Source organism: Monodelphis domestica, chromosome 7, assembly GCF_027887165.1.
Source record: "Monodelphis domestica isolate mMonDom1 chromosome 7, mMonDom1.pri, whole genome shotgun sequence".
In the NCBI taxonomy this organism is placed as follows: Eukaryota; Metazoa; Chordata; class Mammalia; order Didelphimorphia; family Didelphidae; genus Monodelphis; species Monodelphis domestica.
Genome location: NC_077233.1, coordinates 168515785 through 168533530, shown reverse-complemented (window position 1 = coordinate 168533530; position 17746 = coordinate 168515785). Strand labels below are relative to the sequence as shown.

General features: G+C 38.3%; 1 protein-coding gene and 1 pseudogene across 2 annotated transcripts in view; one reads left to right on the top strand and one right to left on the bottom strand.

Moving 5' to 3' along the window:
• Nucleotides 1-3524: 3524 nt before the first annotated feature.
• On the bottom strand, nt 3525-5447 carry LOC100618899 (E3 ubiquitin-protein ligase RNF19A-like; annotated as a pseudogene).
• Nucleotides 5448-7682: 2235 nt separating this feature from the next.
• LOC103106213 (uncharacterized) overlaps nt 7683-17746 on the top strand; it is a 55474-nt gene continuing 45410 nt past the window's right edge. For both annotated transcript variants that reach the window (XM_056805985.1, XM_056805984.1), the window contains exon 1: nt 7683-7873. The gene's annotated coding sequence lies outside the window, so the exon portion shown is untranslated. The remainder of the gene's footprint in view (nt 7874-17746) is intronic.

Here is a 17746-nt window from a genome sequence, read left to right as displayed (position 1 = left end):
ACTAACCTGCCTATTAGTGACTTTTTTGTTGCTGAATTTCATTGGCTAAATCTTCAATTGAAGGTTGGTACTTTGTACACTTCAAGCCCAAGCAAGTGCTACTAACTTCATCTGTCAATCAGTTTCTTGTGTTGATTTTGATATTATTTAACTGCCTGCCTGTGCTCCTTCCTCCCACGCTCCTCCGCATGCCCCAGCCACTTGGTGGGCACCCCTCCTCCCACGGCCATCGAGTGGAGCAGTCTTGGCCAGGGCCAAGGGCCACGGCTGGGGGTGCATAGAAGCTCTGCCCACATGTGGCCATGTGTCATTGGAAATGGCTACGCATGTCAGTGCTGACACGTGTGTCATAGGTTCGCCATCACGGTCTTAGGGTCTAAGACTGTTTCTGCACTGACCTATATTGATGAATGGAATTTCATATTCAAGGAGTTTCCTAAAATGATAACATCCAGTGGAAAAAAGATTAGACCCCAGAGAGCATAAATGACATTGATGGCTAGAAGTGGCAGAGGCAATTTCCAACTCAATATAATGTAAATAACAATAATGTTTCTTAGGAGATAGTAGACAATGATTCCACCATCACTTGTGTTTTGGAGCAAAAGTTGGACAATCACTTATTGGGATAGTATAGAGGGCCAGTTTGTGGCTGGTCTAGGTAGCCACTAGAATTGTGATGAAAGAGAGTATTTTGGATTTTGAAGTGGAAGATTATTTTATTTTAGGTGATAGGAGCATTTGTCTATATTTAGAGGACAGAGTCCCAGACCAGGGTCAGGAAGACCTGAGTTCAAATTTGACCTCAGAAACTTACTAACTGTGTGACTCTGGGCAATCCACTTAACCTCTATTTGCCTCAGTTTCCTCATCTATAAAATGGGAATATGACAATCTTCCAGGGTTCTCATAAGGATCAAACAAAATATTAATAAAGTGTTCAGTATAGCGCCTGGCACATAGTAGGTGCTAACAAATTATTAGATATTATTATTAAATATTCTTCTCTACATTTTGCTATTACTATTTTTTTTTAGTACTTACCCATTTATTTCAGATATGCAGTCTACACTCATATTTTTGAGCAAAATTAGATTGGAAAAAAATACACAAATATATCAAGAATTATCAAGTAACAGCTGTCACTAGTGATATAAGCATATTAATGGAACTGGTAAGATAGAGTCATGGAAAAGGACTGCAGCCTCTAGCAGTTTTCTTTTTACCAAACCAAAACTCTTAGTAGCCCCATAATGGCAGTACTTACAAGAACTGTATAAGACGGAACATGCTTCCTTCTATTTTTTTTGGAATCATTAGCTTTGCATTTTAGTGAATTAGACAGGCAAGTTAACAGTGCAGGTGCTTTGCCCAGTGCCAACTTCTTTTGTAGGTCAAAGTTAAAGGGAATAAAACTGGCCACATTCGGAACCTGTTCTTTATACCTTCGCCAGCACTGCACTATGCTCTGATTCGATGACTGGAGACGGGCATGTGTTTTGCAAACTGCTGTTACGTAAAAGTTGTCCACTAAAGCCCGAGTGAGTCTTTGGTAGGCTGATACTTTTTCAGAAGCAGCAGCAATAAGAATCATGGGTTTCCCTTTCTACCACCGTCATTTTGTGATTTGTAGTTTTTATTTCTAATCCAAGGTGGCCACAGAGAATGTTCTGGAAAACAATACATTAAACCCTCAAACAAGTACGCACTTACAACCCAGTCTATTCCAAAGGTATTGAGAATCAGTGGGATGCGTTCTTCCCGTTGATGAAAAAAGTAACTATCACTTTAAAATGCTTATAAACCAGGGGGCAGCTGGGTAGCTCAGTGGATTGAGAGCCAGACCTAGAGATGGGAGGTTCTAGGTTCAAATGTGGTCTCAGACACTTCCCAGCTGTGTGACCCTGGGCAAGTCACTTAACCCCCATTGCATAGCCTTTACCACTCTTCTCCAAGACGAAAGGTAAGGGTTTAAAAAAAATGCTTATAAACCAGTGGAGTCTTATTTTACCTTTTATTTGTTGCTGTCTGTCTACTTAATTACAGCTTTTAATAAAATGCTATAAGCATTGACAAAATATAAAACATATCATGTTTATTTCAAAGTTGTGAAAAACTACAAAGTTGTGAAAAAAAATACATAACATTGCTCCAGGTATTCATGTGTCTAAATAGTAGAAAATGGGCTGCATTAAGCTCATATATCTATAATATTATTTATCCCAGAAGGGGAAAAAATCAAGAATTATGAGTAGAAATGTTATAAAGGACATCAGCTATCGTAGAAGAACTTGTAAGGATCCCGGGACATGTGTTTCTTTTAAACAATTTCCCTTAGTGGTTTTTATAAATTGCCAATACCCATTTATCAGAAAGCCTCAAGTTTTCATGAGAATGTTGTAGAAGTACATTAGTATTTTATATATCCATTATTAATTGAGCCGAATTTCTGAATATACAGGTATGTGTTTTAAAGTTTTGTAGCAAATACACAAAACATTATCTTTATTTTTATGGTTTATTGTCCTGTTGTAAAGTATATTTAAAACTTCCCCCCTTCAATTCACAAGAGTTTGGAAACTAGGATTCACATTAAGCGTTTTGCCTTGTTACATATAAAAAGTAATTGTATTTTTTTTTTTATGACTTCTGCTGGTAACTTGAAACTTACAGTAGTCACATGTAGTTCAACCAGCTTCAGATAGGGCTGTTCAGTGGTAAATATCCTGCAGCATTCACAAATCTAAATTTCAGTCTGAATTGTAGTATTTAATTCCATAATCTGTTGTGAATCATTGTTATTTGTTTCAAACAGATATCTGCATTGGCTGTTTCACACCGTTCCTTCTCATGCTCTTCAGCAATATGACTCGATGATGGAACGTTAGTGGTTCTGGACAGGACAAACAGGAATGCCACTTGGATGGGGAGGGAGGTCATTTTCTACCCCAGGAAGAATGCTAACAGAGGCAAAGTGCATGGGATAATCACTGGAGCCATGACTACAGGAAGTTTTCATGCTTTCCAAGTCAGAGCAACTAAATTCGGAGAAATGATTTGAGTAGGAGTTGGCTTCAGATGGAATGCTGCCACTGAGAGATGGTGAGTCAAATTCACTGGAGTTTGTGATTTGTTGCTCTAATAACTGTGCATTCATGTCCTCTCTGGTCTCAGTTATCTTCATGCTACTCTTTTTCTTCAGTTTACTTTTAGGTTTTTTGCTTGTTGTTTCTTTGGATCATTTGGTGGCACTGGATTTACCTTCTGGCATGCCACTAGCATGACCACAGTCAGGAATACCCCCGCCAAACTCCACACTACTGCTTCCACTATTGTGTTAGAATTTGGCTTGTTTTGATTCAACATCAGCTTGTCCCTTCATACTGATGCCTTTTTTGTAGGGCTAGATGTAGGAATTCAGGATGGATCCTGCCAGTGTTTCTGTACTGATGGTGCAGGTGAGTGATGATGCTCCACTTAGACTGTACCTTTCTTTTTGTACACTCGCTTGTATTTCCAATCAGTTAAAATAGTTGAAGATTGCACTTCCTGATAGATTCACTGTTAAACCAACTCCAGCTAGTATCATAGTTCTGGATATTCCATTTGAGTTGACTCAAATTGAGTTGTCCATTTTCACTTCCATCTGTACTCAAACTACCAATGAGCCCATCAACACTTCCCTCTCCGATGTTGGGGTTACAACGTGCTTCTGCTACTGAAGTCGCATCTACTGCTATATTCATTCTATCAATGTTTACATCATTTTCATCATCAAATTCAATCTTGATTCCCTTTCCATTGCTTGCTGACATTCTACAGTCTCCACTTTGACTGAGAAATATTGGAATAATTCCATAAACACAAAGCAACATAACAGGAACACCAGTGCCTACAGTTACTGCCCCTACAACTGGAGATACTATTACAGACCTGTTACTGTGATACTACACCACCTGCTATGGCCAAATTCCATTTTTGAAGCGTCCTTGCCTTCATATAGATTATGAGTCTTACATCCAACATACACAAGGATTCCAATAATCATTGTCAGAATAGCAATGGCAGCTACTAAAGCAATTCCTACAGAAGCATCAATGAGTGTTCCGAGCTGCCACAGTATTTTCTTCTGCTGGCTCCAAGGCTTCTTTCCCCCAAAAGCATATCATGATGGGCTTAAAGAATGTAAATCTGAGATCTCTTTCATAAACAGTCAACAAAACTCACAACCACAGATAGCACATGTCAGGTGATGGCAACTTCCATTATCGTCTTTATTATTCATGCAGCACACTGTGGACATGGTTTTATAGTATCAGCTGCTACTCCAGACTCTTGGCTATAACTAATGGAAGAAGAATGTATTGTTCTCAGACATGATTTGGGGGCTTTTTCCATCACAAGTCTGATGGATGCCAAATCTGTTTACAGTGGTAGCAGAACTCTGTGCCACAGTCTTCCCATCCTTAAGTTCGTTTTGGACAGCTGGCACAGCCAAATGCTGTCAGAGCAGATCCACAGTATGGAGCTGGACAGCACCTACAGTCAGGCTCTGCAATGAGCCACCATCTAAGTCTAAATTCTTTCTATTTTTCCTTCAATATGTGATCACTTACTATCAAATGAATATCATGGGGATTAAAATATTGAGTGTGCTCTGGGCATCTGATATTTACCTTCAGAGACTCCAGTTTTTAGATATTGTCATAAGCAATCAATCCACAAAAGATCTATGATGACAAGTCATTATATCAGGAAATCTTTCCTTAGAATGCCATAAAAGTCACAAAGCACACTCAATAAACTCTCCACTTTGTTTGCTGTTGTCAATATGTGGAGAAAACTGTGTTCTTATCAGTACATATTTCAGAATGTATTCTTTCAATACTTGTGTTTCCATCCACCCTGCCACTGAGATCTTTTGATTTATATTTGTTCTCCTTTTTTCTCCCTAAATATTTTGGATGCCTTTTTGACAGAAGGCAAACTCACAGATGAGGCAGAAGACTGAAGGCTCCCATCTGACCCTGTTTGCCAATGCAAACTCATGTCTAGAATACTCATTATTACCGAGTTCAGTGTTCACACATGATCCTCATCATTATTAGTGGCAACTCATTGTTCTTGTCTTTGCATTTTGATTTGGCCTTGATGTGAGATAATCCTTTTTAGTTTTTGCTGAAGAACCTTCACAACAGTTTAATATCCAAGCGATTGTTCTCATAGATGTTCTTTTTTGGTTGAAGTCTACTACCATCTGGATAAATGCATTTAGCAGAGCAATATCATGCTTATGCTGGTATAATTATTCATGTTTATTGCTTTGATCTTATCCATCTTCTTTCAGCTAACAAAGAAATGACAACTTAAAACCAGTTCAGATGTGTCAATGGCGGCAGTGGTGGCAGCAAGGACAGGGCATTGCTACCTACTGGGACCAGACCCATATCCTGATGGTAGAGGCAATGGCATGGATATTTTATTATTAATAATAGTTAGCTTTTACATAGTGTTTTAGAATTTGCAAAGCAGTTTACCAGTTCCGGGAAGAGGGAGGGAAGGAAGGAAGGGACATGTTTGGATATTATAATTTTGGAAAATAAGTTAAAAATTATTACATGTAATTGGGAAAATAAAATGTTTTTTAGAAAAAGAATTTGCAAAGCACTTAATATGTCAAGTAAATTGATGATAGTTCCTAACTTTCCCATTTCTTAGGTTATTGTGCTTTGCAAACTTTAAGGCAATATGCAAACCTGAATGAAAATGGTAATTATGGTTCCTGGTAGGAAGCAGGGTAGAAAGTCAATCACATCTCTAGCTTTTATCTTTTCAGTTTTGTTCCCATGTTGATTTGCACATTTATAGATTTTTCCAGAGCAAGCTCTAAGTAGAGACATAATGAAATAAAAGAGAGATACTGAGCAGTTTGGGTCAACTCCCAAGAACAGTCATTCTATGTGAGCATGGGATGGAAGAGATCACTTTATATCTTAAGGTGTTCATCAAGACTGCTTACATTTTCACTAGAGGGTGAGAGGCTGATTTCTAATTGGTTCCCAGTGCCAAATCTCTTTTGGAAGAGCCCTATATATGTTGGAAATTCCTCTGGAGCTAAGGTTTCTTGTTTTGTTTTTTGGTTTAAGTTATATTTATTTTAAGTGACAAGATTCAGTGGCTTATCCAGAATAGTTACCAGAAATTATGTATCAAAGTAAGGAAGAATCAATGCTTCTAGAGGGAGAGAAAATCATGAACTCTAAATTCTGGAAGAGAAATTAGGAAATGTATGATCCAGCTCCCTATTTTCACAAATGAGAAAACTGAGGCTCAGAGAGAAATGAATGTGACTTGTAAGCTAGTAATCGACAGATCTGTAACTTAAAAGTCAGCACGTCTCTGACTTCATTTCCAGCATTAATTCTAATATACCATGCTGTCTCCGAAGGCTAATGGTAATAGCTCAACCTAGGAATAAAGAGAAGTTGGGTAGATTGTCAAGAAGATTATCTCAAGGTAACAAATAACTGAATTAATGATGTTTGGGAAGACATTGGCTTGAAGAGGAATGACTTCAGACCATCAGGAGTAAAGGTGTGTTTAGTATTTACAAATCTGTGATGTGATTTGTGATAACAAAAGTGACAGCAATAAGGACGAGTGTCTTAAACCTCTGCTAGGGTGTTTGAATAACCTTCATATATGTGTAACCCTTGGTTCAAAGACTCTCAGGATATAAATGGCTCCACTGTAATTTGGAAAAATTTTCACTTCTTTGGATGCTAACTTTTATGTCTTGATGTCATTTCCTTACAACCACTTGTCCAGTAACTGTAATTTCCCTTCTAAGAATATAGACACTATAATAGTTTAAAAGGGTGTGGTCATCAATTATAATGATTACAATTAAAATTATGAGGCTACTAGTAGTTTTGTAGCTTTATTACAGCAAAGTAGAGATAGTAAAGAGAGGGGAATTTAGAAAGGAGGTATAAAATAATGCCAAGCTATTACCCTATATAATTGCCCATCTGAAGAAATCTAGCTCAACTCTGACAAAGGCTCTCTCAGGTTCCGACCTCCAACTGGGAGTCACAGTAGTCTCTTCAGCAAGAGTCTCACCAGTCCACCAGTGTGTCTCCAGACAAGTGTATCACCAAACTAAAAGACTGATGCCAAAGAGACTGAGCTGCAAACAAGTCTCCAAGGCACACTAGGCTGAACCTCACCAGAGTGAGCTGCCCAAAAGACCTCCCATGCTTACATGGAGGTTTAGCCACAAAAGACTCCTGTGGTCCCAGATGCTCCTGCTTATATGCATTTTTTTCCACCCATCAGCTCTCCCCACCACATCTCAGGAACCAATCATAGTTTCTTAATTTGCCTGGCATTGCTCAGGGGACAGTACCTGTGGGATTCACTTCCTATCTCTTGAGGGTGTGAACTTCCTTTCTCTGAGGGTATGAGCTTTCTTGTAAAAGGATCTTTAGTATCTGACTAAGTGTGAAAGGAGGGGCACTCCAAGTTCTTGATTAAGATAAAATAAACAAAGGGAGTTTTAAATTCCCTTTCACAGCACAAAGGGAAACAATAGAGCCCCTGGAAACAAAATAGAATCCTTATAAATCCAACAGAATCCCCATCCCCCACCCCAAAAGAATTCTCTACCAAAGTTCTATGTAAATTCCAGTTATTTCCAGCCTCCATTGAGGCAGGTGCTACTGTTCCCCTGTAGAGGATTTTTAGAGGGCTATTTTATGTTGATTGCTCACTACCCTTTGCCACTGATTCCAGTGCTATTGTTCCCTCTTCAGTTCTCAGGTACTCCCAGAAGTTGTTACCAGACTTTTCTCTCCCTTGTGACTCTTCTCAGGTATGTCTTTCTCCTACTTAATTCCATAGTTGTCTTTTGGCTAACAAAGGCCAAAAGATAACCTCTGTTAGAACAAACATTTGCATTGTCATTAGGCAAAGGCCATGACATTTTACAATAGTGATGGAAATTACTCTTTTAAATGACTGTTCAGGGATGCCCATCAATTATGGCTGAATAGCTGTGGCATGTGATTGTGATGGAATACTACTATGCTGTAAAAAATGATTAGCAGATTGATTTTAGAAAAACATGGAAAGACTGGTATGAAATAATGAAGAGTGAAACGAGATGAATTAAGAGAACAGAGAATAGCAATGTTGTTTGAAGAGTAAGTGTGAATGACCAAGCTATGCTGAGTTATGTGAATATTCAAATCAGCTACAAAGGATCTATGAAGGAAGATGCTATCCATTTCCAAAGAAAGAACTCATAAATGGAACTATACTTTGTACAGTTTTATACACCGATATATCTGTATCAAATGTTGGTATTCTCTAGTATGGGAATGGGAGGGAGGGAAGGAAATAGCGAGGCACTCAAATATAACAAAAAATGAATAAGTAAATAATTTTTAAAATAATAAAATAGGAAGATTAAAAAAAGACTGCTCAATTGCTAATTCCAAGTTTTTTTTAAAATTCTAGATTGTTGTTGATCATATGTTCAGTCAGGTCTGACTCTTCATGACCCTGTGGGTATAGCAATGTGCAATATACCAATATTTCCCATGGGTTTTCTTGGCAAAGTACTGGAGTGGTTTGCCATTTCCTTCTCCAGTGGATTAGAAGAAAGTTGTAGTGACTTGTCCGTGGTCACACAGCTAGCTCCAGACCTAGCATTCTATCCACTAAACTACCTAACTGCCATTAATAATAACTTTATTTTTTAATATAACTTTAATGTTTAGGAAATACTTAACATATAGTTTCTGAATTTCAAAACCATCTGGTGAAAACATGCTGATTTACTAATATAAATACAGGAATTTGAGCATAGGTATAGGAATGCAAGATCAAAGTCTCCCGTTGCCTTCTGTCCCTCCAGTTGTTCAGCAGGTTCAATTCTTCATGACTCCATTTGGGTTTTTTTTGGCAGAGATCTTGGAGTAGTTTGCCATCTCCTTCTCTCCCTCACTTTACTGATGAAAAAACGTTGGCAGACAGGGTTAAGTGACTTGCCCAGGACCACACAGCTAGTAAGTGTCTGAGGACAGATTTGAACTCAGGAAAATGAATCTTCCTGGTGCCAAGTCTAGCACTCTCTGTGCCACCTAGCTCTTCCCACCCACCCCCATTATGGCAAAGTAAATCTTCAAGATCTTGGTACTTTCTCCCAAAGACATTATTGGAATTGAAAGACATTTACTCACCCTAATCTAAATATAAAGATGGCCTGGGGAGTTCCTGCTAAGGAGGAATCAAAATAATTTTTTAAAGGATAGACTTGACTTCCAGGGGCAGAGCCAAGATGGCAGAGTAGAAGCAGGGAAAGCTCAAACCACTATAGAATCCTCTCCAACCAATCTTAAAATAAAGCTTCAAAATGAATACTGGAGTGAAAGAACCAACAAGGAGACAGAGCAAAGCAACTTTCATGTAGAGAATAACTGGAAAGGTAGGCAGAGAGGGTCTACTTCACTGGGGTGAGAGGGGAGCATAGCCTGCAGGAGGCAGCCTCAAAGAGAACTGAGACAAGTCAACAGCAAGCCTGCTACAGCCCACATCTACTCTTCCAGGTTCTGAACCTGGACCCAAACCAAATTAGAGGTCCTAAGACCCTGCCCAAGCCAATAGCAGTGCAATCCTACACACAGCCCTTAAAATTCCAAGACCCAGCCAAGTCTCCAGTGAGGTTCCGAATTCTAGTGCATGGCAGTCTTTGCAGCAAGCCTGATCTGGGTGGGAGCCACAACCCAAGCTTGTAGTGAAGACTTGAAGGCAGTCAGCAGTGGCCTTGGCCTGTGTAAACTCAGATCAAGGATCAGAGCTAGCCCCTACACAAACTTAAGGGAAATTACAAGCCCCAGGGGAAGGCAATCCAGAGTGTGCATGATCTGATCAAGCCCAGAATAAGACGAAAAGCCCCCTGAGTCTAGGGTAGCTCACAGTACTCTGAGCTCTGAAAGCCTTCAGCAGTCTCAGAGTGATTGAATCAGCAGTGGGAGGTAGCTTTCAGAGCTCTCAGTCTATAGGACATCATACCATGTTGAAAGAACTGAAACTGGCAGAAACACAGAAATAAACACAAGGGTAATAGCAAGAAAAGAATGAATTCCAAGAGTGTTCACTCTACCCTGAGAATAGAGCCCATTTTTAAAATATAAGTGAAAGTTAAGAAAAAGGCTTGGAAAATGGGTAAACAGTAAAAAAAAGTAGAACAGTAAAAACTTTTATGGAGACAAAGAAGAACAAGGCAGACACAGAAGAAGACAGTAGAAGCAAAGTAAACACATGAAAACTTCAGAGAAAAAATATGATCTTAGATTCTGGAAGAGTTAAAAAAATTTTTTTTAATCAATTAATAGAGGGAGAGGAAAAATGGGGATGAGAAAGGAAATCAATTCAAGAAGAATATAACAGCAGAATTGGCCAAATAGAAAAAGAAGTTTAAAAGCTCACGGAAGAAAATGATTTCTTAAAAATTAGAATTGGGCAACTAGAAGCTGGTGACTTCTTTAGACATCAAGAAACAATAAAACAAAATTAAAAGAATGAAAAAAGACCCAAAACATGAAACATTTCATTGAAAAAACAACTGACCTGGGAGATAAATCCAGGAGAGACAATTTAAGAAATATTTGATTATCTGAAGGCTATGATCTGATCCCTCCCCCCTCCCCCCCAAAAAAGTCTGGACACCATATTACAAGAAATTTTCAAAGAAAATTGCCCCGATATTCTTGAATAATAGGGTAAAATAGAAATGGAAAGAATCCACAGATCACTTCTAGAAATAAATCTCCAAATGGCAACTCCCAGAAATAATATAGCTAAATTCAAGGTGCCCCAGCCAACAAAAAAATATTGCAATTATCCAGAAAGAAACAATTCAAATATCATGGAGCTACAGGCAAGTTTACACAGGCCTTAGCAGACTCCACCTTATAGGACTAGAAGACTTGGAATATGATATTCCAGAAGGCAAAATCTAGGTTTACAACTCAGAATCACCTACTGAGCCAAACTGAGTATGTTCTTTCAGGGAGAAAAATGGTTATTTAAATAAAATAGATTTCCAAGCCTTCCTGATGAAAATGCCAGATCTAAACATAAAATCTGATGTCTAAATACAAGACCCAAGAGAAGTCTAAAAAGGGAGATAAGAAAGAGAAAATTTAAGGGATTCAAAAAGGTCAAATTGTATGTATTCTTTTTTTTTTTAACCCTTACCTGCCATCTGAGAATGAATACTATGTGTTGGTTGAAAGGCAGAAGAGTGGTAAGGGTAAGCAATGGGGGTTAAGTGACTTGCCCAGGGTCACACAGCTAGGACGTGTCTGAGGCCAGATTTGAACCTATGACTCCCATGTCTAGGTCTGGCTCTCAAACCACTGAATCACCCAACTGTTCCCTTATGTGTTCTTATATGTAAATGTGAAGATGGGATTAACTCTTCCCAGCTTAATTTAGATTTAATCACCAGAAGAGTATAACCCCCCCACTTTACATTTAAATGGGGGGAGGTTGGAAACCCAAATCAGAAATGACTGACTCCCTCCCTGGGCAGTCCTAAGAAAATTTATAAACTACAATTGGTCCACATAAAGTGGAGGAAGGCACAGGAAGTGATGCAAAGAAGGGTCTTTACTTCACATAAAAATACTTGTAATTCTTAACAAAAAAGTTTTAACAGTATTAAAGTAGTTAGAAGCAATATATAGGGACAGAAAGTGTGGGAGTAGGTTGCTTAGGATAGGCAAAAAAAAATCAAGGGATTAAAAAGAGTATTGTATTACGAAAAGGGAAGGGAGAGGTATAATGGGGTAAATTATCTCACCCTAAAGAAGTGTGAAAAACTATTACAGTGGAGGAAAGGGTGAAGATGGACAATGCTTAAACCATACTCTCATAATTGGCTCGGAGAGGGAATAAACACCATATTCATCCCGTTATAGAATTCTACCATATTCTATGGAGAAGTAAGAGGGGAATAAGAAAAGGTAGGTGGTAATAGAAGGGAAGGGGAAATAGAGGGTGGTGATTAAAAGCAAAGCACTTGTGAGGAAGGACACTTGTGAGAGGCAGAGAACAGGATCAAAAGGGGAAAATAAGATAGAAAGGAATATGCAGTAGGGAATTCTAACTATGAATGTGAATAGGATGAACTCACCCATAAAATGGGAGCAGATAAGCAGAGTAGATTAAAAACCAGGATCCTTCAATATTTTGTTTACAAGCAATACATTTAAGACATACATACAAAGTAAAGGTAAGGGACTGGAGCAGAATTTATTGTGCATCATCAGAAGTTTTTAGAAAAGCAAGAGTAGCAATTGTGATCTCAGATAAGGCAAAAACAAAAATAGATCTGATTAAAAGAGATGAGAGGAAATTATATCTTGTTAAAAGGTGCTATAGACAATGAAGACAATCAAGCAATGAATGCTGGAGGGGATGTGGCAAAGTTGGGACATTAATTCATTGCTGGTGGAGTTGAATTGATCCAACCATTCTGGAGGGCAATTTGGAACTATGCCCAAAAAGACTGTCTGCCCTTTGACCCAGCCATAGCACTGCTGGGTTTGTACCCCAAAGAGATAATAAGGAAAAAGACTTGTACAAGAATATTCATAGCTGCACTCTTTGTGGTGGCCCAAAATTGGAAAATGAGGGGATGCCCTTCAATTGGAGAATGGCTGAACAAATTGTGGTATATGTTGGTGATGGAATATTATTGTGCTCAAAGGAATAATAAACTGAAGGAATTCCATGGAGACTGGAATGACCTCCAGGAATTCATGCAGAGTGAAAGGAGCAGAACCAGGAAAACATTGTACACAGAGACTGATATACTGTGGTAAAATCAAATGTAATGGACTTCTCCATTAGTAGGATTGCAGTGATCCTGAACAATTTGGAGGGATCTATGAGAAAGAACGCTATAAACATTCAGAGGAAAAACTGTGGGAATAGAAACACAGAAGAAAAACAACTGCTTCATTACATGGGTTGAGGGAGATATGATTGGGAATGTAGACTCTAAATGATCATCCTAATGCAAACATCAACAACATGGAAACAGGTTTTCATCAAGGACACATGTAAAACCCAGTGGAATTGTGCATTGACTAAAGGAAGGGGTATGTTCAAAACATTTGGAAAATGAATGTTCAAAATTATTATAATATGTAATTGGGAAAATAAAATATATTTGAACTAAAAAAAGAGATAGACGATATGAAAGTCTCTTGCTTTGCTGTTTGGATATAGGGGATGGTTTGACTCAAAGAAGAGTCAAAATAACCTTAGAGGTACAGGATGGCTCAGTAGAGAGCCCCAGAGCCCCATATAAATACTCCCTGTGATAAAGACATTACCTTTTAGGGGGCAGTTAGGTAGTTAAGTGGATTGAAAGCCAGGCCTAGAGACAAGAGGTCCTGGGTTCAAATCTGACCTCAGATGCTTCCCAGCTGTGTGGCCCTGGGCAAGTCACTTAACCCCCATGTTCTAGCTCTTACCACTCTTCTGCCTTAGAACTAATACACAGTATTGATAATGAGATTGGAAATATTTTGTTACAGTATAAAACCTTTATTTTAGCTACTTATCCTTTTTGGAGTATATGGTAGCATAATAATCTCTGAGTCAAAGTATAAAAGTGATTTAGTCCCTGTTTTTTAGTCACATAATTCTAATTTGTCTTTCAGAATAGTTGGACCACTTCACAATTGCGCCCAAAGGGCAGGTACCAATCTTCCTATAACCCCTCCAACATTGGTTATTATTTTCTTTTGTCAGTTTATGCCAGTTTTCTGGATATGAGATGAAAGATTAGAGTTTTTATTTTAATTTATTTGTTTTAATTTTCACTTTTTTCATTATTAGTGATTTCGACTGATCTTACACATGGTTGCTGATAGTTTGTAATTCTTTTGAAAACTGCTAATATCAAATGTGAATTCTTCCCCCTAGGTCCAGGGTCTGGGAATGCTTTAGTTCTCACTTCTACTTAGGAGCATTCACAAAGGTCAGAGCAAACCTTGGGGTGAAGTGAAAACCAGGAGAATTCACACCTTACAGGAAACAGGGTCTTCAGGGTCTGAGGGATATAAAAAAGCTGGGATAAGGCAGACCCAAACATTACCTGTGTGTGCTATCTGCAGAGAAAAAGGCAGAGCTCTGAGGCTGAAGAAAACATCTCAGGAGAAACAGAGAAACATGCCATCTTGTCCAGATCTGATTGAAGACTTTCAGGAAGAGCTCATCTACTACATCTGCAAGGAATACTTCACAAACCCAATGTCCACTGAATGTGGCCACCATTTTTGCTGTGCTTGCCTCTTCAGGAGCTGTCAGGAAGCTTCTATCCCTTTCTCCTGTCCTTGGAATGTATCCCAACCGAGAGATTTCCAAACAACACGCATCTTGGGAAACTGGCGACCATTGCCAAGAAACAAAGAAATCATCGTTTGCCGGACCCTAAAGGACGTGGCAAGTGTGAGGAATATTAGAAAATACAGAAATCGTTCTGTGAGTATGACCAGAGCCCAATCTGTGTGTCCTGTTGTCAATGCCAGGAGCACAAGGCTCACAAATTCTATGGCACAGACAAGGCTGCTGAGAACTTCAGTGGGGAGCCCCAAGAAACTGTGACTGGTTTGTGGAGAGAAACTTTGAATATTGTTCAACAGATGACTAATGAGAAGATTAAATCTGCATTGATGGAGGAGGAAATGGAAATTCAAAACAAACATATTTTGTCTGAATTTCAGAAAATAGAACAATTCCTGAATGAGGAGAGGGATGCATGTCTATCACATATCCAAACAGAGGGGAGGGCCAATTTGGAAGGGCCAACCAAGGGAATAAGTGAACTGTCCCACCACAGTCAAGAATTAAGGAAATGAATCACAGAATTAGAGGAGGAGACCAAGTAACCAGATGTGAACTTGCTCCAGGATATGAAAGGAATGTTCAACAGGAATGAATCTGTGCTGCAGAAGGAAATAGAAACCTTCCATGTAAACATCACTATTCTTCCCATCCCTAGAATTATAGAAAAGATTTTCAGTTTCAAAGTGGACATTACTCTGGATTGTAGCACAGCTGATCTGGGTCTTATATCTGAGGATCTGAAGAGTGTAAGATATGGAGGTGTCCAGGAGGAAGTGACTGACAACAATGGGAAATTCACAGCTTTTGCCCAAGTTCTTGGTATTCAGTCCTTCATTACAAGGAGATGTTACTGGGAAGTGGAGTTGCCAGATAACACTGCCTGGTATATTGACCTCTGTCAAAAATCGAAAGAGTTTCAAACTTCTTTTGGCTTGAGACTGTATAGAAACACAAATCCTACTTTCTATTTGCCATAGCCTAGCATAATCTATATTCCCAAGTCCATAGAAAATACTTCCATATTAGTGTGATCAACTTAAAGGTGGGCATTTTCCTTGACTATGAACGTGGAGAGATAGATATCATTTTATCATGTGAGAAAAAAAAGATACAATTTATAGTTTCCCTATCACTTCTCAGGACCCTTTACATCCTTCTTCCATTTTTCTAAGAAAGTTTTGACAAATGATTGCTCTCTCAAGATCTACCCCTAATTAAGAGAGATCAAGGAATATATACTAATTGACCAAATGAATATCAGGCACCATAATACCCAATTCCTCTGGACTCTGTTAGATGAAAATAATTTTACCTATTTACCCCACTCTAGATATTAACTTTTCTAATTTCTTCTTTGTATATGTTTCCCCTTGACCCCAGGAGAATGCAAGCTATGTTGAGATTGTTTCATTTTGTCCTCTGTATCTTTTGACTAGAACATTGCTGAGGCTTGATAAATGTTTGTCGAAAAAAAAACTGTTAATGACTTTTGAATATTTTTCTGTTGGGGAATGGTTTTTTCATTCTATAGTTGTGTTAGTTCTCTATGTATCTTGATTTTCAGACTTTTATCAGAGATATTTTAAGTAAATATTTTTTACCAATGGAAATTCTCCCTTATAGCTGCATTGATTTTGTTTTTGAAAAAGCTTCTAAATTTTATGCATTTATTGCAAATAATTCAAAATTATCTATTTTTTATGATATCCTCTGTACCATAATTGGTTAAGAATTTCCCCCCAGCTATAGTTGTCAAAACTGTTAAGAGGAATGGGGACATGTTCTTGGCTTGGGTACACATTCATTTTTCATTGAGAAACTAATTATGGCTTGCTTGGCCCACACTAGTGTGTAATGGAGCCAGTCCTTTATATTGGGCTTTAAAAAGGGAATTTTGAGTTAGAGATTTTACCAGTCAAAGAGAATACTAGAGTAGAGTTAAGAGACAATCTAGATGCCAGGGGAGAGAAATGCTTATTCATTTATCCAGCCTGTGTCCTATCCTAAGAGAGCTCCTCATGGCAACTTTGGAGAGGCAGAGGAACATTATAATTTCAGTTTTAGGGTTCTTAATCACAAAGCTCAAGGAAAGGATGAAGTTACTTGTCCTTGCCTCCTAGATAAAGGAGGGGAGATCTCTTGGTCATTGCTGAGCTCTTGGACCTAGCCTCCTCTGTAAAAGAAGGGGTTATTCTGGACAATGCTGAGCTCTTAGACTAGCTTCCTTAGTACAAGAAGGGGATTTCCTGGACAATTCCAAATTCTTGGACCTAGCCTTTTGAGTATAAGAGAGGGGAATTCTTGTGCAATTCTAAGTTCCTGGAGAATTTAAGAATCAATCTTCTGGTGGGAGCCAGGTGGGGCTTTCCAGAACTGCTACAGCCTCTTGGGAAGAGTGACTTCAAGATTATTTTCTTTTGAAGGGGAATTCCAAAGCCTTAGGGTAGCTCTATGAGGTTGGAGACAAGTATAGAAACTTGGAAAGTATAAATTGACTAGGAATGGGAGGAGTATATTGACTATTAAAAATATATAATTTAAAAAATTATTCCAGATTACACATCAATACAATTTTAAATATTTGATGAATGACATTTTGTAATCCATGTTATCTTCCTCCCTCCCATTCCTTCCCCCCCTCCCCAAGAAGGCAGGTAATATGATATAAGCTATATATGTATTACATATAATACATATTTCCATGTTTGTCATGTGAAACAAGACACATAAGGCTTACACTAGAGAAAAATTCATGGAGGAAATAAAGCAAAGAAGGGTATATTTCAATCTGCATTCAGACTCCATCTGTTCCTCCTATGGCAATGGATATACTTTTTGGTCATGAGTCCCTTGAAGTTGTATTCCATTATAAGCATATACAGCAACTTGCTCAGCCATTTCCCAATCCTTTCAGTTTCCAGTCCTTTGGTACCATAAAAAGAGCTGCTATAAATATTATTGTACAAGTAGGTTCTTTACCCCTATCTTTAATCTCTTTGGGATACAACCTAGTAGTGATATTGCCAGGGCAAAGGGTATACATAGTTTTATGGCCCTTTGTTCCATATTGTCCCAGTCCGTATGGCTATATCAGTTCACAGTTCCTCCAACAGTGTATTAGTGCCCCATTTTTTCCACATTCCCTCAAACATTTATAATTTTCCTTTTTTTTTTTGCCATGTTAGCCAGTTTTGTGGGTGTGAGATGATATCTCAGAGTTATTTTAATTTGTATTTCTCTAATTAAAAGTGATTTGTAGCATTTTTTTTCATATGACTGACAATAGTTTTAATTTCTTCATTTGAGAATTGCCTGT